Here is a 27,847-nt window from a genome sequence, read left to right as displayed (position 1 = left end):
TGGTTAGGCACCGAACTGACAAGGGAGGGGGGGGGCTTCTTTTCCCCCGTCACAGTTTCAGTGGAGCAAAGAGAGAGACACCGGCAGGGGAACACCTGAGGCTTGGGCGCCCGCAAATTTGTGACTACCGAGCACGGCGGGGAGCTGAGGAGGGCGGGCGGGGGGTGCAGGGCCAGCCCTGCGGACAGGGCGGGCTCGCCGTTCGCTGGAACCCGGCGGGGCGCCTGGGCTCGCCTCCCGGGACAGAGCAGGGCGGTCCGGGGGTACATTCCCGCCCTTGGCACAGAGGCAGCCGCAGTCCGGCGGGCACAGCCGGCGGAGCGGGGCACCGGCTGCTCCCCGTTCCGGCGGCGCTGCCGCGGAGGCAGCCGGGGGCCCCAGGCCCGGGGGCCAAGCCCGGCCGCAGCGCCACACCTCCCGCCGGCCGCTCCTGGCAGGGCCGGGCCGGGCCGGGCCGGGCCGTGCGGGGAGCGCCGGGCCCTCCCGCCGGCGGGGCGCGGGCTGCGCAGGGCCAGTGGCTGGCGGCGGCGGCGGCTTTCAGTTTTCATTGAGAGGTTGGTTACTGTTTAACGTCCACACCCACGGTTCAGTTTGTTTAGTAAATCGATCTGATGGTGAGGCTGCTGCCTGTCGCCATTGAGCAAAGTTAATTCCCCCACACACATACTCTCTCTCCTCCTCCTTTCCCGCTTCAGCATATGGTGAGGACGGTGTCACCGCACCAAACAAGTCGCGCAGCCCAGCGCCGGGACGCCCGCGGGGACCGGGGGGTGCGGGGGAGGCCGGAGGCGCGGGGGATGCCCCCGCCCTGAGCCGCGACCGCGCCGCCGGAGGCCAAGGGACGGGGTGGCCCCGCCGGTAAGTGCCCGGGGGCCGCGGCCGCCCAGTGACAGCCCCCGCTCCCGCCGCGCCGAGGGGCCGACGTGCCCGGCGGGCAGAGCTGTCAGCCAGGCGGACAGCAAGCAGTTTGGGGGGATTTTATTTTGTAACTTCCTTTTTATTATTATTTTTTAAAATTCGCCTGGTCACGTGTCCCTGTTGTCAGCGCCCGGGGCGTTGCGGGGAAAGGTACCGCACTGGGCGCAGCCCGGGCCCTGGGGCGGGGTATGCGTGCGTGTCCGTGTGTCCGTGTGTGCGTGTCCGTGTGTCCGTGTCCGTGTCCCGGCTCAGCCCAGCGCCATCCCCGTTCCCTTGCCCCGCCACCGGCCGCGTGGCTGCCTGGCGCTGTGCTGGCATTTGTGATCAGCAGCAGCCGAAGTGACGGCTTTGCACCAGGTTTAGGAACATTTTCGAAAGACTTTTTCGGTTTTGCCTCTCTTACTCTCCGCCCCTGCCCTTATGGTCACCTGTGCAGCAGATGGGCTTGTTTTTGTAGGGCTGTGCTTGTAGCTACACTTGGCCAGTGCTGGACAGCTTGGTAAAGAATCTCAAAAATACTTAAAGGAAAAATAATTAAAAGAGAAAAATTCAAACATGAAACAAACAAAGCAATCCAAAGGTGAGTTTTGAAGGCGGATCCAGCTTTTACACTGCTGCAGGTGCATTGTTTACAGCGTGCTTACAGGGTACCTGTGATGAAAGCCAGCTTTCAGCTGTCGCACCTGTGAGTTGAACATCTGTTCCTGTACACTGAAATGGGAGATAGAGTCAAACGTTTTGAAAAGTAGACAGTAGGCTGCAATGATACCAATATTTTAAAGCAGGTTTTCACATTTTCATCAGTGAATCCTATTCCATAGTAAATTATGTCTACATTCAGTTGGACCTTCCTTTGTGTAGACTTTTTCTTGTACAATGCTCCACATGCTTTGATTTACTGTGATTTCTCATCCATATTACAAAGACAGTGGAGTAATTTACAGTAGCATCTTTTAGTTGGTGTTGACTTCATTAAAACTGAGTTAGAGTAACACTATGCTACACAGCTTTCAAAAACCTTGAGTATGGTGTGCTGAAGAAGACTATAAAGTGCTATGTCATTTCCCATATTCCTTAAGAAGTCCTTACATCTTATATAGGAGACATATTAAACATTTTTATATATCTGCTGGTGGTTTACAGATATGAACACTATTTTGGCAATTGCATTGTTTCCCTCTTTCCTTGTTATAAGGAGAAAAGAGACAAAATGATGAGTGGTACCATAATTCATACTTACCATTATCTTTCTGCCTCTCTTACTGAAGGTCACCAAGCTGTCTCATTTCATACATATATTTTAAAAATAATTAAAATCAGAGTCAGGATACTGTTATCTTGTTCATTGAATTACCTTTGATTTTAGCAGCTAACACTTTTGGACTAATTTTACCAAATACAAAACTTTGTGTTTCCTTAACACAAAGCATAACTGTCTCTGCAATTTATCTCAGATAACAAGAGGAATAGCTCTACTGCAAAAATCTTGTATTTAGTAGTAGTAGTGTAAAACTAGAGCAATGCAGAAGTCCAGTGTGCATTGGAAAAAGCTTTGGGTTGCTTGGAGCTAGCACTGCCCTCTATCCTGCCTCCTCCCACCATGGAAGGATCCATGAGGTACAGTGAGAACAAAGGGTTTCCTATGGCCCAACTATAATGGCCACTTCCTTGGATGGCCAATTCCTTGGATGGCCAAGGGATGTTTGCTGCTAATTTGTGCATATAATGAAGCAATCTCTGGGCCAATTCTCTAACAGAAGTGTTGTATCAAGATATGGCCTAGTAATGCTTGCCCAAGTTTGAATACCTGAATCAAATCCTGTTTGCTTCTGCTGAGTTTACCAAAAAACCTACAGTAGTGCGTGAATAGAACTCAGTCTTGTGCTTGACATGGTTCCTGTTTCAAACTTTGCAGCCAAATTCGTATCGTGTGTATGGACTCAATACTACAAGAGTTGGCCTGTCTGTTAAGCCTTTGGCGGAAAAACGGAGTCTAGCACACCATCGGTGTTATCTGCAAATCTGCATCATGTACATCAGTTTCCACTGGCTACAAAAAACAAAATTACTTTAAACAATATATATTCTTCTTAGTAAGTCATTAGTGAAAAGAGACTTCCTGAAAAAATTCAAAACTAATAGTAAAGTGTTAACCCATGTGATAGAAAAAAACATGAGTTTTGTTTTTGCTTTATATGGGAATTAAGTTGATTATAACAAACAAATTTATCACTAGTTTAAGACAACATCATTGGTATAGGGGGGTTCTGAGCTGAACAGACTGTGCTTTTGCATCTCTTAAGTAGCAGGGACAATGTACTCCATGTATTAATTGATAAGCGGACTCTTTCAATGCAGTAATCTCTCTACCTGACTTCTCAGTGATTTCAAAGAGCCATCTCTTGCTTGTGAGCTTTGAAATATTTTCTGATTTATTTGTTTTAGTGTTTTTTCACTTAATGTAAGTTTTTTTGCTCTTCAGAAGTCTTCCATTTCTGTGTTTGAAAATTAATATTAAGCCTGAAAAGTAGTTTGATTTACCTATGCTGTGTCAGGTAGATAGGAGGTATGTCATATTAGGTAGCTGCATTATTCTCCTAATGTACATTGGTCACGTAGACTACTTTAGAATATAAACAAACCTTTTATTTCTGTGGTAAAGAGTTACCTTTTGTATGTGGTAATATATTCTGTAATAAAATTTAATTTCTCAATGAAAGTATCGCTGCAACATAAAAGAACGTAAGGTTGAGGGAAGGCAGGACTCAGGTTTTAATGTATCTTAATGAATGATGCATTATATATCATGATGAGAAAATACGAAAAATACATTTCTAACAGATTAAGACGTTTGAAGGTCTTGCAACAGCTTTGATTGAATCAAATATTTTTCATTTCAAAGTCTCAATTTTAAAACAGCACACCCTAAAAATCAGGTGAATGCTTCGTGTAATGTCAGAACTGAGATCTATCAAACTGAAAGACTCCAACAACATTTTCAAACCTTTCTCAATTGTCAATTTAAGTTAATTGAAAATGAAAGGTCTTGCTATCAGGATTGCACCATTTAAATAGAAGCCTGCTGCTTTCATTTTGTAGAAGGGCAATCTCCTTCCACATACGTGTTTTTAAAAGGTTCATTCATAATTCCCCCTTCACACTTCTATTGGAAATGACAGAATTCATTATTTTGAGTTCTTGAACTATTTTTCTGCAACTTGGGTGATGAATTGTATGAGATCTAGTTCATAACGTGGCACAGCAACCCACAAGATTTAAAATTCTCAAGGCTCGATTTGTCTCTTTCTGGCACTTGGCTGGCCCAGGCGAGGGAAGCTTCCATGTACATCTTCTGCCTCTTATAGAGCAGGAGGTTGGGATTTTTTTATTTAATACTGATCAAGAAAAAAAACTCACACCCTTGCTCAGTAATTCACTAGAGGTATCCAGGCAACAAGGACATACATTACAGTCAGCAGTATACAAGGTGCTGTGAGAATTTTCCTTGCCTCCAGTTTATCTGGGAATCCAACCACAACAAACCTATACAAACAGCACTGTATCCACTGTCTATTCCTAACATATAGTTTGCCTATAGACTTCTGGGGTTTTTGTTTATATTTAGGTCTCTGATGGAAAAGGATTTCTTGATGTGTATCTGTTCTTGCCCAAATACAGGAATTTGGCTCAGGTGGGAGAGCAGGACAGAGCCTCCATGAAATGACAAATACGACTCATCTTGCAATTGATGGTGCATCTGTGGCCATGCTGCAGTGACAATCCCCTTTTTGAGAGCCATTTTTGTATGAGGTTGCTAGGCTACACCAGCCTAGGTTGTACTTGCCTGAGAGAGTAGCGATGTCCACCAGCTATTTGCTGACCGAAATAGACCTCACTGGCACAAAGTTAGTGATTAAATTCCCCTTTTTCTTTGTTAAATAAAACATTTTTTCATTAACTGCTGACATGTATCCCACACTGGGCACTGAGTGGGACCAGTTCACACTCTCAGAGCTGGTCCAGATGCTTGAAGATTTCTCACTGTAGTGACCATTTTGCATTATGTATCCTGGGCACTTGTTTTGCCTCCCACAGCTATATTCTTTCTTCTTTTCTTTTCTTTTCTTTTCTTTTCTTTTCTTTTCTTTTCTTTTCTTTTCTTTTCTTTTCTTTTCTTTTCTTTTCTTTTCTTTTCTTTTCTTTTCTTTTCTTTTCTCTTTTTTCTTTTCTTTTTTCTTTTCTTTTTCCTTTTCTTTTTTCTTTCCTTTTTCTTTTCTTTTTTCTTTTTTCTTCCTTCTTTCTCTTTTTTCTTTTTTCCTTCTTCCTTCTCTCCTTCCTTCCTTCCGCACTTCCTTCCTTCCTTCCTTTCCTTCCTTCCTTCCTTCCTTCCTTCCTTCCTTTCTTTCTTTCTTTCTTTCTTTCTTTCTTTCTTTCTTTCTTTCTTTCTTTCTTTCTTTCTTTCTTTCTTTCTTTCTTTCTTTCTTTCTTTCTTTCTTTCTTTCTTTCTCTCTTTCTTTCTTTCTCTCTTTCTTTCTTTCTCTCTTTCTCTCTTTCTCTCTTTCTCTCTTTCTCTCTTTCTCTCTTTCTTTCTTTCTCTCTTGCCTTCCTTCCTTCCTTCCTTCCTTCCTTCCTTCCTTCCTTCCTTCCTTCCTTCCTTCCTTCCTTCCTTCCTTCCTTCCTTCCTTCCTTCCTTCCTTCCTTCCTTCCTTCCTTCCTTCCTTCCTTCCGCACTTCCTTCCTTCCGCACTTCCTTCCTTCCTTCCTTCCTTCCGCACTTCCTTCCTTCCTTCCTTCCGCACTTCCTTCCTTCCGCACTTCCTTCCTTCCGCACTTCCTTCCTTCCTTCCTTCCGCACTTCCTTCCGCACTTCCTTCCTTCCTTCCGCACTTCCTTCCTTCCTTCCGCACTTCCTTCCTTCCTTCCGCACTTCCTTCCGCACTTCCTTCCGCACTTCCTTCCGCACTTCCTTCCTTCCGCACTTCCTTTTTTCCTTCCGCACTTCCTTCCTTCCGCACTTCCTTCCGCACTTCCACACTTCCTTCCTTCCTTCCTTCCTTCCTTCCTTCCTTCCTTCCTTCCTTCCTTCCTTCCTTCCTTCCTTCCTTCCTTCCTTCCTTCCTTCCTTCCTTCCTTCCTTCCTTCCTTCCTTCCTTCCTTCCTTCCTTCCTTCCTTCCTTCCTTCCTTCCTTCCTTCCTTCCTTCCTTCCTTCCTTCTCTTTTCTTATTGATATCATTATTTCAGAATCACATCCCAAAGTGTCTTGCAGACAGTGTGTTTTATGCCCTTCAGGGTAATAATATTTATTCCTTTTGCAAGGAAATGCCAGACTGACATTACATTAGCTGACGAAATTGCCTCAGTAAAGGTCTGGGCACTACTCAGAGAAGTGAGATGGTGACCATGCTGTGATTGCACATTGATACGCGCTCCCTATTCTTTCTTGACTCCTAACAGCTGTAGTCAGGTGTTAGCTTGTACCTCCTATTGTACTTCCAAGGGTAAGATTATGATTTTGAAAATAGAGAGGATCGTTTTCACCAAATTTCCAAATACTTCACATGATTATTACTGCCTATTCCCAAATACTAAATAAGTTGAAAACAGTCTTTTCCACTGGACTGTTTGGTAGCTGCACAGTGACCCTATTAGGTGGGATAGACATCCTGTACATTGGCTGCATAGGGAGTTTCTTGTGGTTTCTGGCCCTTTGATGATGAAGGAGAAAGCAATGTACAGCTTTTAGTGCTGGTTCTGGTTTCGGTGGTAGACACTATCTACATAAGAGGTACGTATTATCCTTATTTATTGTTATTCTTGCCTTTTGTGAGACCAGTGATATTCCTGATTCTAGTGTACAAATTGAAAGCATTTCCAAAAGACTTATGTTTTTAAAGAAGCTGTGATGTCCTCCGAGCCTCTTGTGTTTATTCATGTTTTACAGTGCGTTACCCTGTATTATTGCTTTTAACTTTCTTTTTTGTCTTTTTATCTATCTGAGCTTCAGTGACTCATTTCGTATTAACATTGAACATGCAATTTTAACAAGGGATTTAGAGAGACTTAGAGATAATGCTTTTTGATTTACTTCAGTTTTGAAGGGCCAGAACTTGTCCCAATGAAGTTTAAGGTAGGACTTTAGATTTGATCATAGTAATATGAGTAACTTTGGTGATGATTGTAAGAGGGAAAAAGTGCAATGAAAATCACTCAGTTTTTATACAAGATTTATCTTGCTATGATTAATTTCAAAACCTTCTAGATAAATTATGGGAATACAAACTAGTCCCTTTAAGAGTTTGGTGATGACACTCAAGCTTGCGTAGTTCATTATATCAAAGACAAAACACTATCTGCAAAAATAAAAATAAATAAAAGGAAGTTTCCACTGGAAATTCCCTAAAGAGCAAAAAAGTAGCCTCAGGATTAGCGGAAAGAATTTTTAGTTGTAAAAATTCAAAATTCCAAAATTCATTAACCTCATTGCAGGTGTATTAGACTTAGGCTGTGAGTAGGTTTTGTTTCTTTGTTGGTTATGGCTTTTTTAAGATAAAGTGAGGCAAGATGAAAAGAACTTACCTCGAATAAAACGTTCTTTACAGTGTCTGTATGTCCTTAGCTGCTGTTGCATAGTATGAAGAGTAAGACGTAAGTAAATTAACCGAAACCCCTGTGCCCAGGAATTTACAATCTGTACTACATTTAAAAATGTGGATGCGTTCTGTACTGCAGGGAACACAAATCTGGTTTGAGCTTTTGGATTAATTTAAGGTCCATCCAAGTGACATTTTTCAGGCTTCATTCAGATGCCCTTGTTTGCATGAAAGTAAGAGCTGAGAAGAAACAAATTCCTTGATGCAGGCTGATGCATTTTGCTTCTTTTTTTAAGACTCGGCTGAAACAACCAAGGCAATGTAAGGCATTAGCATTGCTTGCTTCTCCACTTAGGCTCCCAGCTGTCCTAAAGGTCATTGTCCCCATAACAAAGATGCCAGAATTAATACATATGCTTGGCTTCAGTTTAGATGATTGCGTAAATGGTCAAATACAGGGATGGAGGTATTGACCAAGTGGATGTTGAACTTCGTGACTGAGACCTCTGCTGTCCCTGTTGAATAGTCAGTCAACAAAGTCAGTAATTTCTTTTGCTAAAAAGAGTAAGCTGACTAGTAAGTATATAATGGTAGAAGTATTTGCCTACTTAAAAATTTGTGGAGGGCAACTCGTTTCTTGCATTTAAATCTTGTTGATTAGAGGTAAATAGAAGAACAAGCAACTCCACTAATGTAATCTTTCCAGTAGCAAGTCTACAAAGATATTTTTAATAATGGAGCAAAACTTGGAAACTTTCAATTAATAGGCATACATTTCAAGGGCAAGGAAATGATAAGCAGTTTGCAGGCTCTGGAGGAGAGAGGGATTCAAATCTTTACAAAAATTTTTCCGTGAGGTTTGTTAGAACTTAATAGTGGAGTTTTTTGTCTTATTTTAATTCAATAGGTCAGATAATTTATTTCCCAAGATGAATTTGAAACTGAAAGAGGGTAGAAAATGAAAGACATTTTCAATGGTATTTTTCAAAACTCTGTGGTATCAGAGAGCGTAAAGGACTATTCTGAAATTAAGATACATGTATGAACTGCAAAACCTTCACTGTCCGAAAATGAGCACAGCTTTGAATGGCCTGAAGAAAATATCCGTGAGATTGCAGCAAACTTTGTAACCCTTTATGGTCGGTCTTCTTAGGCATCTAGTAGCTTTGACTTTGTGAGTTAGATCTCTTGCTTTCTATAAAAGGACGAAAAGCAGCATTGTGAGCAGTTCAAGCAAACAAAGTGCTTGTTAAGCCTCAGCCATATAGTGAAGGTCATGAAGGAAAAACTCTCTTGGTACGTAAGTATTTTATTAGCTGGACAAAGTAACATAGTTAAAAAGTTGTAGGGAAGCTGCTGTTTGGAATTTAACTGCTTATCAAACACAGAAAGACAGCATGCTCTCAAGAAGTTCCTATGAAAGCAGCTTCTTTGCATTTTCAGGTAATTTTTCGTGGTCAAGGTAATAGATTATTTTTTCAGTTTAAGTGCTCTGCTCTACCCCAGACCAGTACAACTGGAAGCAGAAACTTTGAGGAACCCTGGCATCAACCCACAAATAGTTTAGAAATCTGAAGCATGTATGGTGTGGTCCACTTTTTCCCAAAGGAGACATCTGCCCATCACAAGTGCAGCTTGTAATCCTGGAAAATCAAAGACACACACTTGCTCTTAGCTAGGTAGAATTCAATATATCCTGTAATCCTTGATAAGTCAAGGTTTTTTTCAGCTATGAAGGAAAATCTGTGGCTTGCTAGGGGCTCCTGTTTGCAGGAATCCCTTTATTTTAGCTGCTATGCTTTCCATATACAGTTTGGAACCGGTCTGCCAAAGAAGATGAACATCCTCATCTTTCCTTATTTCTCTGTTTCCTGATACTAATGCCACTGAATTCAGACTTCTACATCATTTTTAGTTGGGCCCAATGTTGGCTTTTGAGGTGACCCTGACCCTAGAGTTGGTGTGGTTGTAGTACAACTATAAGAGGAGCTTGTGTATGTGCAAGGTTATCTTACTGGGAATGCTGGGAGCTGCTTACAGTATATCTCTTTAAATTTTTAGATACCGTATTTGGAGATACATAGATTTGGTGTATCTGCAAATCATACAAGTCTGCAAGTTGCTTGCCTTCTTGCCCTGAAACAAAACATGTAGTGCTCTTATTAGTATGTGACATAGTTATGTTCCTGTTGAAAATCAATAACCTTCCCATAAAGCAAGTCTTACATCCTTTCTTAAATTCATTTAAAATCATTTTGTATGCCTCATTAGCCTTGTAATTTAAGAAAGAATAAAAGAAAAAGAAAACAAACCAGCCACCTAATATTAAACAGTGTATGTAATTTAATTTTTCCTACCAAAGGGGATGTTTATAACACTAAATATATCTTCTAGTCTATAAATACCTGTGTATATAGTTGAGCAGAGCAGTGGTTCTCAAACTGTGCTCCATCAGACGTTTAATGATAATACACAGTGTGCCGTAGGTAGTATTAAGCCGCTGTTACTTTTCTTCGTACTTTCATCTGCTAGGTTGCTTTCATAGAAACTAAATGTACCAGATTAAATTAATTATTAAAATCTGTGTAACCACCCATTAGAAAGTGGATGGTAATGTTGTGGATGAATACAGAAATTGTTTTAAAGACAGCCTCTACACTTGTGCACAGTTGATATTTACAGCAAAAGGTATTAAGTTTCTGAAAGACACTGTATGATATAGAAGAATATTGTTGACTTCTATATAAAACTTCCAGTAAGTGTGTTCAAAGTTCTTTGAGCAGATTATGATGCAAGAAAGACTCAGTAGCTTTTTTGCATAGTTGGCAACCTTTAATAATACTGAATCTTTGAAATTCCTTGTAGTAACCCCTTCAAAATGCACCAAATGAAATCAATGGGATGTGGTTGATGATGACCTACAGAAAAAACCACCAAAGATAGGCATTGTTTGAGTAAAAAAAAATATGGAATGTCATTTGTAATGAATGTGTGAAAAAAGATTCACTGTTTGTAAGTAGAGTGAGGCCTACTTTATTGAGTGGTATTATGTGCAGCAATACCAAACTAGATGCAGCTGTAATAGACATAGTTGTAAAAAGAAAATGCAAAACATTTAACAGCTGCTTTATTAAACAATTCTTACTTTTTATAAAATAGATATAATTTATATATTTATATTTAAGGCAGTTAAATGCCTCCCTGACATCTGATCCCGTCAGATCTCGGAAGCTAAGCAGGGTCAGCCCCGGATTAGTGCTTGGATGGGAGACCTCCTGGGAAATGCCGGATGCTGTAGGTTCTAGTCCTGAGGACTTCACTGGCACTGTCCAAGCTTGCTCGGCCGTGGCAGATGAACCTCAGGACTGAAACGGTGGGGCCAGTTCTGCGCACGCTGAGCCTCACCTAAAATCCACTGCACAGGCTAGAAGGGCACACCCACGTGGGGACAGCCCTTCCAAAATCTTCATTCGCGAAGCTGAGCCACACACACACATATATTTATATTTATTTCCAACATGCAGTCAGTGTTTAGGAATTTTGAATTAAGTAAAGTCTTTGCATATTTAAATTTATCTTTTAAGAATGTAGCTTATTGGTGGACAGTCACAGCATAAGAAAATGTGGCATACCATGTTCCTCTTGAATTACTATAGACCCTTACAAGCAAATTCTTCGGAGAGAGAGGTGGTTAATCTTGAAGGAAATTTATTTTTATTGTTCTGATTCTTGGATGAGGAGAAGAAACATCATTCTCTGTGTCAAGGGCATGGATTACAGGCTGTACATCTGTAGTACTGGAGAGCTTGGCTTTAGGGCAGAAAGAGGTGTAGCTGAATTGAAAACAGATGAAAGTCAAGACAAGGAATTCAGTAAAGATATGTACAGGATGTATTTCCAAAGGCTCTGTTCTCCCATCTCTGGTGTGGAAGGAATTAAGTCAAGTGACCGGCCTCCAGCACCTGGAGTTGCTGTGGCCAGGAAGATCACAGTTTGGACATCAGTCATAGCAACAGCTGAAGATGGTTGGACTTGTAGGTGGAAATAACTGAAAAGGGACAAGATCTGCAAAACTTTCCATTGCTAGGTCTGGCATTCTATACTATATGCACTCTTAAAAAATCACATCAGAGTAAACCTGTTAAGAAAGAGGTACTACCCTGAAAAGTCACAGAGAAATGCAGCCTAACTTTTGAAAAGCTCAAGCTGAAGAAGTGAAAAATAGCTTAATTAGTAACGTTTTCTATTTGCAGCTGAATAAAGAATTCTAAATACAACCTTTCAGTGAAATTAGTAACGTTTTTAATTTGCAATTGAATAAAGAATTCTGAATCTAACCTTTCAATGAAATAAAACTATTTTGGTAGTCACAGAGATTTTAGGAACATCGGCATCAATATGCTGAATATTAGTATGTTACCGCTATTGTGTGGCATGTATGAGTACTTGCATCAGTTTTGCTCACTCTATTGTGAACTTCTGTGCTGACCAGACTTCAGTTAACTGAGTTACACCGATTTAAAAATCACTGTGATAGAAAGTAGAATGAATTCCATCATTTTCATTAGACATACTTTCATTCTGTGAAATTAGTTTTTTAATTCAGTGCTAACTCCCTTTTCCTGTTGTTCCATTAAGGCAATTTTACGGGCTTGTCTAGCTTATACCTCAGCAATGGAACAGTATGGATACAGACCATTGCTTGTTTTTTATTGCAAAAATTACTTATATCCACCATTATATGACAAAGTATTTTCTAACTGTAGAGAACGTTAATTGATTCTTTGCTCAGTCCTGTTAACTTTTAACTTACAGGTTCACATACAGCAGCTTAATTTCACCATGTATAAATATCTGCTACATAAGTGCTTTATTTTTGGTATTTTCCAGATATTTGTTCAAAGGAAAAGCTTCATAATCCAGTCCTATGAGTTACAGCTTACTTGGGGAAGCTTTAGCAGGTGGTACTCGATACAAAGCTATTAAAAGTCATATCATCAGAAGATAAAAAATGCATAGAGAGCTGGAGACAGAAATGGCAAAGCTTTGAACAGGCAGTATAAAAAATGTAATGTGTCCTAAATTTTGAAACAAAAATAAATTTGTTCTTCTGTAAGAGTTCTTTCAGCTGTGAGATTCTATGCAGAGATATAGACGGTTTCAGTATAGACGACGTAAACATAAAGTCTTTTCTTGCTTTTCTGGTCACTTGAGCTGATAAATGGCTGAGAGAAAACTCAGATGAGCACAAAGGATTTCTAGGTGTTGCTATTACAGAAAATAATTACTATTTACAGTAATCATAGTTTAGCAATAGTAATTCCACTAGATTTGTGACAGTCTGTGTCCCCACTTATTTGAACGGTAAAATTTCAGCTGTTTGTATTTCATTGGAAATCTCTTAAGGTCACGAGGTGTTTTTCAGCCAAATCAATGATTAGCATTGACACTCCAAGGTGCCTGAAAGGAGGTCTTGTTTCTATTAACATTTTCTCATTTGGTAATAAAAGAGGTGATAGCACCTTCCCGTAGTTCGGGTTTACTTGATGAAGCAAAATAACTTGCAGACCTTGTGAGAAGGAGACCTGTTTGATTGGTTGAGGTCCACTTTCTCATTTGTGATTTTCTCTTTTTCATTTTGTTTGAGATTGAATTTGAGAGAGAGCTTTGTTCCGGACGGTAGTTTATGGCAGTGGGCTGAAAAGATGAGATTTCACTGAATCATAGAACGAATACACAAAGAGAAAATATGTGAAAATTGAAATGGCAAGGTAGAGTAGTTTGGTTGTTGAGGTAGATAAAAATAACTGGGTTCTCAGGGAAATGAGGTGGGAATTTTTTTCTGAACTAGATTTAGTTTGAACAAGAACAGTTGAGATGGAAAATCTAGACACTATAAAAACTTCATAGGAAAAAAAAATCATCCTACTTTTCTTGTAACTTTGTCTTGAAGTATCTGTTGTGGTGTGGTCCCAAAGAAAGCAAACCACAGTCTATGTTTTGTCAATATAATGTTAAAAGACTAATAAATAGATTTGATTAGTGTGGATTTATTTTTGCTTTATTTACTATAATCAGGAATATCTGTGTGTTCTGCCAGTTGTGGGTTTTTTTGGTTTTGTTTTTTTTAAATCTATAATAATAGTGTATTTACTTCCTTTAGAATCACTGGGGCAAGTTGTGACTGATCTAAGATGTGAAATACACCTTTATGAACAGAAGAATAAAGCCAGCTTGATGCAATCATGCTGCAGCATGACAGAGATGTGCTGCTTTCAGCTGAAAAAACCAAAAGTGCTAGCAGGGCTCTTCAGTTTCCAAAAAACTACCCCTCCTGTCTCATGTGGCTGGAAGAGAGATAATTATTTTTGCCTTTGATTAATAAGAAGTTAATTTCAGTAAAGCTTTCTTTAACTGTTTTACAAAGACTCAGGGAGAAAGCAGCCAACAATAGCCTTGGTGTCACACAGGGGAGTTTGCTGCACCCTTAGGGAATGCAGCGCTTTGTAGTGAGTGGAACAAGCCAGGGCTAAGGCCCCAAGGAGGACAATGTTTCCAACTTTTTTCTGTTGTCACTTTTAGTACCTGAATAAAAAATCCATTACAGTCAAATCTCATTAACTTTGAACTTGCAAGGACTGTAATCAGTTTGTCAGGTTTTGCCAGTTTGCTTCGGTTTTCTGCAGAAATGTGGGTTTTCATACTTGTTTGTTTGCTTTTCGATTTCTGTTTAACTTCCACTAGATCCCCATGCAGTATTGCTGACACCCACCCTGGGAAATTTTTTTTCACTCTACCAGAATTCTTTTTCTGGTACAAAATAGCCACATTATCATCCTAGCGCTTTAAGCTACCAATTACTTCACCAGTGAGGAATGCTTAACGTAATGTGACTGCACCGAGCACCTTCTTCTCCTGCATGAGCAAATGGTGATGCTTTACACTATAGTTTCACTTGTCTGTTTTGCTGCTTCATAAAGTCTCATGCTGTGTGCTGCCTTAATTTAGAAGTATCTATGGAGCTATGCAAAAATGTATGATGGGAAAGTTTAAAACCCGGTAATTTTATTTGCTGACTTCTAATTTACCCTACATCTGAGGTTCAGAGCAGACCCCAGACTGATGTGCACCACTGCTATGTTTTTCATATATTACTGACCTCACAAGACTGAATGCCATTTGCTACCATAATAAAAAGGTAGCCTTTGATCTGAGATCTCTAGTGCTTGCTAAAGTATTATCAGGAAAGTTAATATTTCTACTGCAGACGTAGCTTACACAGCCTCTTCCCTTCTTTATTTTCCAAAATAAATCAAATTGGACTCATTTTCCACAGTTGGAATTTTCTGGCAAAACTGTGTTAGATTTTGAAAAACAGTTGACTTGATCCACTTTCTTGCCAGGGTGACAATTTGCAAAGGAGGGAAAACTTGTAACTTTTTGAAATTATTTTAATTTGTAGTTTTTGGAAATATTTGGCACTGCTTTTTTTATTTGTGTAACATTTATTAGCTTTGAATCTTTTGAAAGTGCCAGTGCCTCTCTTTTGGGAAAGTTTATAGCTGGATGTTTGTGTGTTAAGTAAATGTATAAGAGGAGGCTAATGCATACATTTGGCAGACAGTAAAGTGTAAGCAAGACCAACAATGTCTGATGTCTCTATAATAAATAGACCAAACATGGAAAAATAATGCAAACCCAGTTTTTTTTATTTGCTGATGACATTTTACCAATCTTGGCCTCCTACACTTCTTGCTCGCACCCGCTGAGGTGGTTTTTATTTGATGTTTATACCTGGCCCAAAGGAACTTAGCTGGAAGTGACACTGAGTTCTCTGTGGATAGCTGGTTATTTGTTAAACAACCAAGTGGGACTGCCAAGTTCTCTCCCTAAAAAATATGAAGTTAATTAGTCTCCACAGTTACAACAACAGGGTGATTAGGCATACTTGATATGAGTGAGAAGAGTGATTGTCATAAGAGATAGATAGGTTGACTAGGGTAATACTTTCCTTAAATTCACATACTCATTGCTGAGCAGTATAAACACCATAATTACAAACAGCTCTAATACCTTCCCTAAGTCTTCTGCCCTTGGGAGAACACTACTGCAGTTCAGGTTGCACTGAGAAGCCTGAACGTAACTGCCATGGTACTTTCAAAGACAGCAGATGGGATCATTGGGAGGTTCTGGTGAAGAACCATGACATTCATGGTAAAGCTACTCTTGGTTTCATCCCAGATAGTAGGGATATATTTCAGTAGGATTTTCACATTTTAGTAGGGTTGAAAATGTGGTGATCATTGTCCAATAATGGAGGAGGATGCAGCCCTTGCCCACAAAAAATTTCATGAATGTTTTCAACTGACTTAAGAAATTGTTTTCTACGGTTAGCTGGTCTTCATTCTTATCAAAACTGTGGGGCTTTCCAATGTCAGGACACTTGGTGGGTGGGTATTTCTCAGAAGAATAGAGGACTTATCAGTGTTTGCTTAGGATCTATTACATTCTCAGCCATAAAAGTAGCTATGCTGTCTATAGCACTCATAAATCTTCAGCTAGTCAAGGCTACTGTCTTTCGTAATGCCAGTTTTTGTTTTAAAAAATGAACATAAACAATTTTCATTTAAAATGAGCATGAAGTAACTATAATCTCTAAACACCTGACTTCTTCATCGGTTTTTTTGAAAAGTGGTACAATTTTGCAAAATTGTCCAAATTGTATATCAGCCCTGCCACTAAAATCTCTTCAGTCTTACAAGTCAAAGCGTATTCTCAGGCACATTCTCACCAGAGGGCACTGTTACACATGCTCTTAGAGATCATTTTCTCCTGGTGAAAATTATGACTGGTCTTGGAAAAATCGGTGTGTTGGTGTTAGATTTTGATGCACACTTTTCATAGGGGATCTGTTGCTAATAAGGTAGTTTGAACTGTTTTAATCGCTTTATCTAGTTAAGCTACATTTTTTTCTGTTGAGAAGTGGCCATTTCTACCAAAGATGACATTTCTGTAGAGGGCCCATCTTTATGTGTGTGAATTACTCCTTCTAATTTATTAAAAACTGATTCTAAACAGCCCTGAATCTTTAGATTTCCACTGAAGCAGGAGCAGAAGGGCAAAGACATTTATCTTGTTCTTGTGGGTTTTTGTTTACTAGATTGGACAGCTAATATGAAGTAAAACCAGTAATTTAGCTTCAGATAATGATTATATCTTTTATTAATTAAAAGCATATAGTCAGGCAATATGATTACATAAATAATCTCTGCATCTCCACAGCTACATAAATTTGTGTTTTCTATTAGGTGAATAAAGACAGTTGAGAAAATAATGGTAAAGTTTATGCTTCAGACTATGTTTTACTGTGGAAATAGGCTTGTTTTGCCAGTTCTCTTAAAAGAATCTTATTCCAATGTCTTTTCTTCCTGATTATGTTAATGTCAATTCTTATTTATATTTTTAATAGTAAAAAGTGTTTCAAGTTCCCTACTATCTGTTTGGGTCTTTACATGAGTATTTTTACTTCACTTTCTATTAGTATTTTCCAAACTGTCCCTAAACACCAAAAGTTAATAATATCCATGTATACAAACGGACCTTTCACAGCAAATGGGTACTATGGATTGTGCATCTATTATTTGTGAACTTCCGTGGCTGTTTGATCACAGAGTGGATTTTTTTATTTTAATTGAGTCCATTATCACTGGTCTGTTCGGCAGTGGCTGCAGAGATCATTGGCTGGGGGGGCATTCAGGGCGACCAGCAGTAAAGGTTTCCTGTGGTGGCATTGCAACCATCTGCACCATGGGAGGAGATGGGGAACCAGGATGCTTTTTGCTCTTCTTTAAACATTTTTTGTCTCAGCTGTTCAACTTTTCCCCAGTAAGTTCTTGCAGTTAGTTCTGGTAAATTTGGTATTACTTTCACACTGTTCACAAGTAGGAAGGTATTTGAAGGTAGTATTATTTCAACTGTCTTGTTACGATTCATATTTATTGCTGATCTGTGTCACTAGTTGGTGTGTGTCACCCTGCAGCAAGAGTGCAAACTGCATAAGCTTGCAGCTCTTCAAGGAATCACTAGGTTACAGGGATAATAATATGTTATTTACAGAGGTGTGCCTCACTGGATGTCCTTGTGGTGTGTGCTCCTTGTGTCCTGGTCTCTGGTTGTCTTGTCTTGAGAGAGCAAGCAAATACCACAGCTCGTCTCCTGCCAGCAGGGTTAATGAGGAGGAATCAAGGGTGCTGGTGCCCCTTCAGACCTTGTCCCAATGCACTATGTAGCAAAGCTTTGGTATGTCACATTCAGGACCTTTCAGTGCCTTCTGGTTGGGATTTTAGACATTGTCACAGTATAGTTATGTTCCAAGAAGCCTTTGGCAAATTTCTTCAAAAAGGCATGTGTTCTTCAAAAAGCTGTCATGGGTTAATATGGAAGATTTTTCCTGGATTAATGATTGTTTAATAGAAAACAAAGGGCAGGGCTAGATTACTTTTAAGGTTAGCTTCATAATGAAAGAAAATTGATAGCAAAGTCACACATAGACTTGTTCAGAAAAACAGATATTCAAGGGACTTGTGTTATTCAATATATCCATCAGGACTTACTGAAAGGTGTTGATTCATGAGGTTGCAGAGTTTGTAGTTAGTGCAGACCTACTGCCATGGGGTACATCTAATACGTGTCTACATCTTAAGTATTGCATGTGGACTTGGTAACCCACTTAAAAAATTGAAAGAGAGCAGCTTGCAAAGGTACCCAATACACCTAATTTTAGTGTTGATCAAGAGGGCAACCATCCTAATGATACTGGACAGGTTTTTTTAACTGTTTCACTAGCTTTGGGTAAGGAGCAGGATACTAACAAGCACCAACACTTGAGTTCTTTTCTCCACAAACTCCGCACTGGAAATCCTAATAAATCAAATGCGTTAAAACGGTCTAACAACACTGAGTTTACTGGAGTTCTAAGCATGCCTCTTTCTCTTCTATTAAGTGTTTTGTAATTTCTGCTGATTTTTCTGCAAGCCCTTTTGATTATACTTGGTGCAGCCTTGATGCAGCACACTTAAATTGCTGTATCAGTGAGATTTGCTAAAATAAGTCACACATGAATTGTAAGCCATTATCTATCATTAACTCATCTAGAATTTCATGGCGAAGTGAGTGCAATGTATAATGTGCTTTCTCAATTGCTCCTGTCTGTGTTGTCTTAGTATATCAGAATATGGCTGATAGTAGAGTCACGTGCCGTTTAGATACACGGAAAGCAGTTTGTGGGGAAAAATGGTTTTAATTAGTAGTTGCTAATATTTTAAATTGTTTCAGTTATTTCAATTAATTTAGATGTATTTAGATTAAGATTTATAATGCGTTTATTTTAGACTTGTTAGCTGCATATGGTGCCCATGAAATTCATATCCATGGAGCAGAAACAAAAAAACAGAAAAACAAACTTGGCGTCTTTTTTTTTTTCAGGATATGTCTATTACAAAAAAGCCTTTTCAGGTTATTTAGTTGATGGTTTACTTTCCAGAACTTTGTTTTGTAAAAGATATTTCATTTTCACCTGAAATTCAGCCCTAAGAATTGCCTGCTGGCATTCATTATTACCTTAATCATTTGCAGTTAATTGCCAACTGATGAGCTGAAGACAAAACCCCCTCAATTCTAGCAAATACAGACTCTTCTCATTGTCATACTCTAGGGAACACTTAGATGTGGGGTCAGATTTTCATGCATCAAAAGGTGGAATTAGATGTCTAGTGAAGTACATTCTACTGATCTCAAGTGGTGCCTGCCATGTCATCTTGTCTACCAGCAAAAAGGAAGTGTGATCAAAACCATCATAAATACTTGTGGTTGCTAGTTCTCTTTCCTTTTGAGCATGGTGATACAGTGAATACTGTTGCTGTTTGTGTGTGCAAGAAGAAATCATCTTTGGTTTGGAGAAGTCACTATACAGAATAACTGGTCTTATTCAGCGTCTTCTAAATACCAGTGATCCTGTTCTTTCTTGGCTCTTTTTCAGTTGAGAATATTTTTCAGAATGCTAGTTCCCAAGAGGGCCAGCCATTATCAAGAGCCATGGGTTCTCTAACAGTGCATGTTTTCATTTTAAGGTATATGAATACTTCTGAAAAATCTCTGCATCTCTTTTCTGTGGGGATGATTGATCTTCTGCTGATTTTTGTTTTCTTGATACTTCTCATTTCAGTTTGTTCACTGGTATTTTGTCAAGAAGATGAGCTGTAAGCACGTTTATGATCTCTTTGCTCACCACTTTCAGTGTTTAGAACTGGTGGGAATAGAATATTCTCTGTGAAAAGAACATTGGCAGAATTGTATATCTTCTGTTTGCTTCATCTCCTTTCCTGGAGACTAGACACCGCTTTGCTCAATGTTTTCTATGCCATGTCTTCCAATAATTAATAAATTGTTTCCACTAAAAAAATGGAGGCCTATGAATATTTTTGTGACATAAAACAATTTCATAGTTTCCCTTTAATGGCATAAAACAACTGAAAAATACTTTCCCGGTCAACTAAAATTTGATTCTTTTTTATCAGACTTGCAATCCATCCATCATCTGAAGATCATCCTCAGACTCATGTGAGCCTCTATTTCTGGATTTATGTTTATTTTCAGGTTCAAATGTGTCTTTTCTAGTTCTACTTCTAACTACAAGTTCTAGATAGCTTTATTTATTGGCTTGTTTGAAAGAAGTATCCTAAACGATACACACTTCTTAAGACTAAAAGGAATAGTTTCCTTTATCCTTTAGTTCTACCTGGGAGGTAGTGCATGTGGCTATTTGAGATGCACTGCTGCTTTGTAATATTTTGCATGCTTTGTATGTGGATTTGGTTACTGAGTGGTATACTTTATGACTACATTCGGTTAAATATTGGAAGTTTATTGTGTGATCATATTTGTTTAGCTTAAATGTAGGTATGTTGGAAAATCAGGAACAATGGCTTGGAAAAGCACCGGCCTACTGACATTTCTCATAGATTTAATACCACTTGCTTTTACATACTTCTGATGAGCTATGGTTTCAACAATGAACTTGTCAGAGTGAGGGGTAAAAGTCTGTGCTCATTAACTCAGGAAAATAAAGACCTAATAAGATTGAAAGGGGTAAGGAGGACTGACATGAAAGGGTAACAAAATGAAAAATTTCAGGGACTTGAGTGACTTGTAGGTGAGACATGATTAACCTTATCCAGAAGTTGTAAAAATGTTGGTTGATTGATCATTCTGCTTCTCACTGGTCACAAGTTCTTGAAGAGAAAAGAGATGAGTCTTGCCGGCTGGCTGAGCAAGTGGAAGGCACTGTTATGCAACTCTGGACCTAAAATTCTCTTCAGTAGAGAAGAAGTAAAGAATTGGCAGAAATGGATGTAAATATGAAGCTGGGTACAGTGTTGCATCTTACTATTGTTAAAGATAGAAAAAAAATTAATTTGCCAAAGCTTTAATGGACTTTTAATAATTAAAATTAACAATTTTTCATATTGCATAAGCTAATATTTTCTTCGTCTTGAGAAGTAGCTTGTTCCCTCTTTTTTTTTTTTCATTTTTCTATGTCATTGTTTTTAGATACTTTTTCAGAAAGTTTCTATACATTAAGCAAATTTTTTACTTAGTCTAGTAGTTATCTTCTTGTCAGGTTTCTCTGTTGATGTTACTCTAATGACTAAAGAATTAGTATGGTGAATGTTTACAAAATTCTGTTAAGTTTTCTTAGAAATTTTATACTTAAGCCTGCTATATTCATATAAATGCATATGTTTTAACTTCTTAAATTACCAGCATATTTCCCTAAAGAGAATGGGATTACATTTAAACAGAACTCTATTGTAAGATTATCCCTAAGCCAATCTGCCTAACCTCTTTCTAGCTCTCTATATATACAAAACCAAACTATATATACTTGTAGAAATAGAATTGCAATATAAATCTGAAGACATTAATTTTTCTATATCTTTTGTTAATTAATCCTTTAATCCAGATAATTTGATATTTATTTTCATTCTGGAAACTAAAATTGTAACTATTAATGTGACTATATTTGCTTATCGAAGACCTCAGTGCCAACTTTTGCTATTAAGATTAGGTAAAGTACATGTTGGCTACATTTTAACTATGAGTTCTTACAATAGTTCAAACTTGTAAGTAAACAAGCCATAGTATATATAGGCAGTGTAATTTTTTTTAAAAGGTCATCAGTGTAAGTCAGCTACAAATCACTTTTTTTTGTTGCCAGTCATCTTGTTGCTACTATTATTTATGTTATGAAAGTTCTATTTAAATACATTAAAAATACTTTCATTTTTTATTGTTTGATAATTCAGACCCCGTTATTGACACTGTTTTCTGATTTATTTTTAGCTTTTTTATTCAGAAATGTCTTCTAAATTTAGGGAGGCATTAAGTTGACAAAAAGCTGCATATGTTTTTTCAACCCTCTTCCAATAGCCTGACACTTTGTCAAGAGTGTAAAATTATGTATCAGAGAGTAAAATATGGATTAAACAAGACTCAATCATCCTGAAAGGGACACTGCTTTGTTTTGTTTTTTTCCTTATTATTTTCTTTTTTTTTCCTGCCATGTGTCCATGTTTTGTTTTCCCTTGCTTTTAAGCAAAATGATGTGATTTATCAAAGTGTTTTACTTTGGATCCTAGCTCACTGAAATTATTTGACACATAGCTCTTTTTTATTGTGGTTTTATTTCAGCAAGTCATTTTTCTGCATAGTAACGTACTGTTTGGAGACTTGAAAATTCAAATGAAAAGGGGAATTTTAACCCCAGAGTACTTTTTGACCAACTTTTCTATGTAGAGCGGGCTATTTGTAGAACATTGCCGAGCTATATACATTTTCTTTATATTCTATGCACTTGTGCAAACACAACCTGTTGTGTGTTTTACTTACAATATTACGTGTTATGTGGGTCTAATCACTTACCTGTTCTGAGTAGTTGTTTAGGACTGGGCTTCCACATTTGTGCAGCTTGTTCCAATTTGAAAGGTGACAGATTTCCAAAGCTCATAGTAGAGAAACAAACCACTGCTGAAATCTGTAGTAAAAACAATGTGTCTGATAAAAGGCTAACCAAAAGAATCAATACCTCTAGAAATGTCTGGAGAAGATGGAGAGAGCAAGAGAGGAACACACAATGCAACAGACGTATCAGACTGCAGGGAAATGTGATTTAACACCACCACTCCCCACCCCACAATTACTTCTAAGAAAAATCCAAGCCTTGTTTTTAGCTAAAAGAAAGAGATTCGAAGACCAGTCCTGTTCAAATTGTCACAAGAAATAAATAACTGCACTCAAAGGCATTTTTAAAATATCTGTTATGAAAGTTTTAAAGAACAAAAAATAAAATATGCTGGCATTTTAGTTCAATGTAACAAGAAGTCCAACAGTGACCTCTTTTAAGTTCAGAAGTAGTATTATTTTTGAACTTGAGAGATTATGCTCTGAAAGAATTTATCCAATTTCTACAGTAGTCTAAAGATATGTTGGCTTCATGATATATATATGTTATGCTCAAGTGTTTTTATATGTAGAGAATTAATTGAACAAAATTATGAAATCAAAGAGAAGGGATTGACTGAAAAGGAGCATTGGGAAGGAAAAACTGCAACTCTTATGTGGTACAGGCTTGAGGTGGAAGTAAAGTGAGTCTGCAGACATTTTACATGACATAAAGAGGCAACCCTAAAAAAAAGTAAAATGTATTAGTTTTCACAAATAGGAAAAAAGACCCCAAACAATCAATCAGGCATGGTCAAAAGGGGAAACTAGAAATATCCAAAGTGGAAGTAAGTTTCTGTCTTTTGGCTGTGACTGTAATTGGGACTGTGACCAATCGGTAGATTGTCACTGGGCCCCAGATTTTTTTAGTAGGTTGTTATAGGCCATTTTTAGATCAGAATGGGGTCTTCTGAAGGATAACCACATGTCCTTCATCCCTTTTGGAATAATTAGGCAAAATTTTACTTTTCTGTTTTATTCACAAGTTAGTGTAGATTTTTTGAGTGCCCCCTTATGGGAATGATGTTTCTTAAAGCTTATTAGAAAATAATCTAAATAGTTAAGACAGGGGAAACTCTAACTATGACTCTTTAAAATGAAAATATGTAGCATTTTAAAGGAATTGATTTTAAGTCAACATAGAAATTATTATAAAACTAGTCACAGTGTGCTGTAGTTAGTACCACTTTAATTTGACTGATTGTTAAGCAGTTTGAGGAAAGTCCAATTTGCTGTCAGATTCACAAGTATATAGTTAGATTTTATACCTTTCTTACCTCTAGCACATGTCTACAGTCTAATAACAAGAGTCACCAAACACAATTTGATGTTTGCAGCTATTTTGGACAGGGTACTCAGTCTAAGGCACATATTAGCGTGTTTTAACACAACCTCAGTGCAGCTATGCAGATTTTTCATTGCATCTAACTCACATCCAAGTAGATTTGGGCCGAATTTTCAAGGCTTACTGTTTTTGTTTTGGTTTGGTTTATTTTTTTTCCATAAGACTGATTTGTCTTACTGAAAGGTTTGTTGTTTTTTTTTCTGGCACATTTTGTGTGAAGCGGGCTTTAAAACATTGGGCATAAGTCTGAGAGTAATGATAGCTATGGATTTGATGCAGAGGAGAATTAGTAGTAGCTCCCAGTATCAGTGGGTGCGAAGGTCTCTGTTATTAAGGACCTCAACTAAATAAACATGCTGGGACATGATTGCTTTATTGCTTTTTACTCATTATATGTAATTTTATTGCCATACTAATGACTTTAGAATTAGGTGTGTAAGGGAGTTCTGAAAACATAGGTCTAAAAGAGGAATATAGAAAACTGTGTGCTTCCCATAAAGATTGCAACTTCTCCTCATCATGGATGATGAAGAGACTAATTTACTTTGCATAGGTAAGTGAGAGTAGGGAGAAAGGACTTACAGAACACATCCATTTCTAGGCTTCATCCTCACTTTAGTACCCCTGATAATATCTTTGTGCCTTTACAGTGGCTCCAGTGGGAGAGGCTGTGTCATTTCAAGTAGTGTTTTTTCCTCTACTCTTAGCCAAATGATGGTATGTTTCTAATCCAGCACCAATACATGAAAATATGCAGATGAGAATTAATTTTATATAGGTTTAACTATTGAATAAAATACTCTAGTTTCTGGTATTTCCGGAATCAGTGTGGCATACAGGTGTAACAGTATCACTTCTGAGGACAGAAAGTACTGATGGGCTAATAATTTTACTGCTTCCTATTTTGCATGCACTGCAGTTCACAAGATCAATAAAGAATATAGTACCTCAGCAGACTTACAGTTTAGACTGTAAGAATCTCTGCTCTTGAATAAAGTCCTGTTGTATCTAAATAAAGGGAGCTAGTTTCATGCCTGGTTTAGAAGTGTTTTTTTGTGTTCTCAGTTTCTTTCAAGGGAAAGAACAATGTATGATCCACAAGGTATCTGGTAATGTAAAAAGCAAAGCAAAGAATGCTGTCTTGGCTGAAGCAGGTCGATATTTTTGAAATAAAACCCCTAAAAATTACATGCTTTTATTTGGATCTTAATAGCATGAAGTTATATTTGGAATGCAGAAAATAAATTCTTTCTAAACTTTATGAATGACCCATGTGTGTTTTATTTGTATTTAAGAGTTGCTCTTAAATGTACAGTCTACAAATATATAAGAATATATAGTATTAATAGGTAATGCTGAAATAAATACATATAAACCAATAAATAGATAGTGACTGCCTTGATAAAGTTTATCGTTTTGAAGTGCATTTCACTCAAGACAAGTCAGTGAAACTGCAAGTGTTGTAAAGTTCTCACGGTTACTACAAAATGTCCCTTTGTTTCTTTCATGCTTTCATCCTTTTTGAAACTCTCTACACATAGTCAATTTAAAATTGTTTTTCTTTCAGGATTTTCTACTACAAATCCCATTTTACTATGTAGTTTACTCAGTACCTAAACATTAGTCATCCAAAGAGCAGGGGATTTTTTATTCATATGCTTCTATGTCAACAGAACTGCAGTTTTAAAAACTATTTTGTCTCCTATATGTATTCCTACTAGATAGTATTTCAAGACATTGCGTAAATTGTATGCTTTTTTAACCTACAAGTGAAAGAAAGTCTGGTATCAACGTTGTCTGATGACTTAAGCATTTTCTTTAATCTTCAGAAATACCTTTTTACTTTGAGTGAAAACTCTGTATTCTCAACCTTTAAAATCCAAATAAGAATTATGTTTAGGAGCACAGTTGGTTTGCACTGCAGGTAGCTTAGCATTTACTTTACTAGCTGCAGGTATTACCTAGAGATGAGGATGGAAACACAGCTTAGGAAATCAGCCTTTCCTCGTCTGTGTATGGAGAACTGAAGATTCTGTGTTCCTGTTGTTTTCTGAGTATAGTTAAAGTTTTGCTGCATGCTTCACTAATCTCCTTGCTTGCTAAAGACTGTATCATTGGCTGTTCTATTTCAACATGCCAGTCACTCAGAAATTGATGACTGTTTGAAGATGCATCAGTTGTAAAGATCATGTGCTTCTGAAAGCTGCATAAATATCTGTGCAATCGGAGAAGGTGCTGATAGGTAGGTGGAAAGTATACACACACCAAAAGTTTTTGCTAGATGAAATTATTTTCTCCACCCAAGGCTGTGTGTGCTCCTCATGAGGCAGTTGTTCCCTGATCATATCTTATTACCAGTTCAGATTTTCCAATATCTTTCAGGGAAAAGTTGAGCAGAAGACCTGTGAACCACTAGTTGCTTCTTTCCTTTTATAATTGGTATGCTTTAATCAGCTAATAAAGGACTTTGCAACTCCTGCATCTTGAAGACCGTGTTCTTGAAAGGTGATGTTTTTTTTCAACTGCTTTCACTAGACTTTGAATAGTCAGATATTCTTCAGTTCTGGACCTTAAATATACATGACTTCAAAAATTATTTTCCCCTTTCCATTTTTAAGTGTAAACTACCTTGAGCATTTTCCTCTGTCCCCCAGCGAACTCCATGGTTCTTGTTCTTTCCTACACAGCAGCAACTCAAATGTTTTGAATTCAGTCCCACACAGTTCATCACAATGATCTTTTGCACATTTTTCATGTTTAATAACACTACTTTTGCTCAATTTGTGCAAACATCCTTTGGACTTGTTACAATTTGATTTTCTGTCAAGAATAGGTCCAAAGAAAAGAAAATGATGGGCAGAGGAAATGATGCTGGTGTATATCTTATTTGCAATTCTAATAACAGCTTTGTGAATTTGAACACATTAGTAAAGAGCACTTCACTCAAGTGCACATTACTGCAGAACTTGATAAACATGCCTAAGAATAATGCTGTTCCAATCTGGGCAAATTAGATGGATAACATAATTTGCACTAGTTGTTGATTATGCATCAGCTGCAATCAGCATAATTCTGTTAATTGCTTATCACACTGAGGTTAACTTTCTCTCATTTAGATTTATTTAATTTGTAATTAGAATAATACACTTGATATTATCCACTGACCACTTTAAAAAATAGTCATGAGGCAAATGTTCAGCAGCATAAGACAAGAGGAGATCTCCTGGGCCACCAACTTGGCTGACATCACTGACCCATATAGTACTGTTTCATAAATTTCTCTCCATGTCTTAAAACCAGTTAGGTTCCTTGCCTCTGCTACCCAAATGGAGGAGGCTTGTTTCAGTGCCATAACCCTGACATATTTAGAAGCTTTCCACTTGCCAGCCTCAAATTTATACCTTTGTTCTTACAGTAGCGTTGTTTTATTTTCTAAATTATTGTCCCCCCATGTAGCTTACAGTGCATGGTTTATTTGTAGACTAAACTCCCTCTCTCTCTTCCTTGAGATGGGTAAACCAACTTCTTTCAGTCTCCTTCAGAAAGATCTACATTCTCGTGCCCTGAACATGGCTGGCAGGCTATTAGTGCTCCTAATTCCAGCTGTAATGGCAACTTTTAACTCCCCTCCTTGTGCAGATGGAAGCAGAAATGCCATTCACTGTCAGATGAATGACAGATAGGAAGTGTAGATGAGTTCTACTGGCTCTAGGAAATGTGTCCAGAAGTACTGATGGAAGTGACTGGCTGGCTTCATATTCTGGCTAAATTAACAGATATGTCAGTGTTTTAATTAAAACTGAGACAGCTAAGTCAATCTTTTCAAACCAAGACCATCATGGTAATTTAATTTATATATCTACACCTAAAAATAGGCAATGCTGTACTAATGTAGCCTGGGCAGGCTAGAAAGGTGTTATGATTCTTAGAAAAAAA

At 38.0% G+C, this 27,847-nt stretch overlaps 1 protein-coding gene across 1 annotated transcript in view; it reads left to right on the top strand.

Moving 5' to 3' along the window:
- The first annotated feature begins 644 nt into the window (after positions 1–644).
- HNF4G (hepatocyte nuclear factor 4 gamma) overlaps positions 645–27,847 on the top strand; it is a 63,088-nt gene continuing 35,885 nt past the window's right edge. Inside the window, exon 1 of the mRNA XM_071554323.1 lies at positions 645–858. The gene's annotated coding sequence lies outside the window, so the exon portion shown is untranslated. The remainder of the gene's footprint in view (positions 859–27,847) is intronic.

Source organism: Pithys albifrons, chromosome 4, assembly GCF_047495875.1.
Source record: "Pithys albifrons albifrons isolate INPA30051 chromosome 4, PitAlb_v1, whole genome shotgun sequence".
NCBI lineage: Eukaryota > Metazoa > Chordata > Aves > Passeriformes > Thamnophilidae > Pithys > Pithys albifrons.
The sequence above is the reverse complement of the archived record's forward strand: the minus strand, read 5'-3'. Positions and strand labels throughout refer to the sequence as shown.